The sequence below is a fragment of the Asparagus officinalis genome, chromosome 1, assembly GCF_001876935.1.
Source record: "Asparagus officinalis chromosome 1, Aspof.V1, whole genome shotgun sequence".
Lineage (NCBI taxonomy): Eukaryota > Viridiplantae > Streptophyta > Magnoliopsida > Asparagales > Asparagaceae > Asparagus > Asparagus officinalis.
The window spans coordinates 77,689,777-77,692,295 of NC_033794.1; positions in this window are offsets into that span (position 1 = coordinate 77,689,777).

The following is a 2,519-nucleotide window of genomic DNA, read 5'->3' on the forward strand; positions in this document are numbered from 1 at the left end:
CCATTCTTATAACACAAATGACCCATCGAACGGGAAGTCAATTTTTACACCCAATAGGTCTCGGCCACTTGGTCTTCGAGGGGTGGACTGACACTGTCCTTCAAGTCGACGAGGAGGTCTCGGCCACTTCGAATCGACGAGGGGGTCTCGGCCATTCGAGTCATCTGGGGGGCTGGACTCTTCGGGGAGTCGGCTTGAGTCGGGTGGACTTTCGGGGAGTCGGTCTGCCTTTCCAGAGATGGACCCTTAAGCTCTTTTGCTTGTTCTAAGTTGTTGTGCAGGGATAAATATAATTTTTATTGCCTACAAAGAACATAATAGTACTGTTAGATTTCAAAATCTTTAAATATTAAGGTAACATATTTTACTTCTAAAATTTTTATTAAAGGTCACTCAACATAAAATTCACATTATATTTGTCTCAAATTTGTAGGAAAAATATGCATGTTATCGTAAATTGTGTTAACAATATATACCAACATAAAGATACAACTTATTGAAGAAATACAAAAATGATAAGTAAACCATGCAAACATACATATAACACAATAAAGAAAAAATATTACACTTTAAAGCTAATACACATGGTTTATTCAGAACAAGCTGCTAATATAGAAGCATATCTATCAAGGCTCTTTACAAATACAATACAAATTTAAACTATTGATATATGCAATAATCACAATATCAAAGAGTGATCTTATAAGACCTACTCTATAATTTTCACAATTAAATTTAAAAATACTCTACCAATATACGGACACGCTATGGACCTATAATGTAAATATAATTACTATTTACAATAAAGTTGAGCCGTGGTTCTAGCTTGCAAAGGCTACAACAAGAAGATTGGATAGAGATGTTAATAAGAATGTCCAAATGATAAATATCACAGAATTACTAATAAAGTAGTACCAAGGTTGAGTAATATCCCTTCTTCATGAAATAAACACATCAAAATTAAATATTAACATTATACTCTAAGCCAATTTGATAATAAAAAATACAGTTATTTAATTCAGATCATTATGGAAAATGATATAGATAGAGTAAAAATGACATTATTTAACGCGATAGAAACTCTTATTAGATGCACACCAGAAGAATTTATTACAAATAAAAAAAACGTAACTCCTAACTTTAAAAAAAATAAATTAGAAACACAAAATTTTCATAAATATGAAATTAATATTTAGTCTTATTGAAACACAAAAATAATCAAAGTCTGTATTTCTAGAATTTTTGTTGAACATCAAAAATGCATTCAACTTCTTTGTGAAGTAAGACGAGAAGATAAAACATGAACGAGCTCAGGGAAAAATAATTACACAAGAAATCCAGCTCCAACCTGATATCACAATAAATATAGATGATGAAGACACAACTCTAGAATTGCTCAGGAAAAAGATAAAGATGGAGAAGGATTTATCTTAGCTCAATAAAAATATAAAAAGAATAAAAAATTTATTTTCCGAATATTTTATAGAATAGCTTAATTTTTTGAGTAAAACCATAAATCTTTAGAAATGATTTTTATGAACTCTTTTAAATATTTTTATATGGTTATGTGGATGATTTTATCATATAAAATATACTAGAGTTAGCATTAACCTTTAGTCAATGATTTTTTCTGAAGTCAATCAATTAATTAGCAACAAACTTTATATTCTCTTTAGTTTTATTTTAGCCCACTTTTAATTAATCATCTTGGCTTTTTTAGCTTTAATTATTCATCTTTCTTTTATAACACTACTTTTTAAAGTGTTTTTCAGTTTTACAACATTATACTTTGAAGCTTGGTTTCATGTCGATCCAAATCACGTGAAAATTTAAATTGGCTTTAGATTACATTTGTTTCCTGTTAATTTAGTTATCAACATAAAAATTTAAATTTGGTGTAGCTCATCAAAGAAAATAAATAATCGTAATGCTAAAATTTAAATGCATAAGTGAGCAATAACAATCAAAGTGGAATTGAGGAACAAATTTTAGTAAAGAAATAAATTAAAAACATTTAATCATGATATTTAACCACGTGCATTGCACGTGCATAAAACTAGTACATACATAAAAGATTCGGTATGTGAATTATTTTATAGGGTAAATTTCACAAAACCCCAATTACTTCGGGGTGTTTTCCACGAAACACCTACGCACTTTGTTTTTCTCACTAAACACAAAATTCTGTAAGAAAACTTTACAATAAGTTCAATTATGACAAAAAAAAAAATCGAAAGCTATCGACATTTTATTTTTGTTTTGAGGGAAAGATACAGTCAAACTAGCTGCCAAGAGATGAAAGATTAAGACAGCAAGATTTATGTATACAACACGCGACAAGTCTCACCACTATACTTTTTTGCTCGATAATTATTTATTTATTTTTTTAATTCACACTAAAATTAGTCCACATCAAAACTTGCCTCATACGGAGACATGTACCCTGGTGACGTATCCCTTTGGTGCTGCCACAAACTGATCATCCCAATTAAAACCCACTAACTTCATCACGAAGCAAA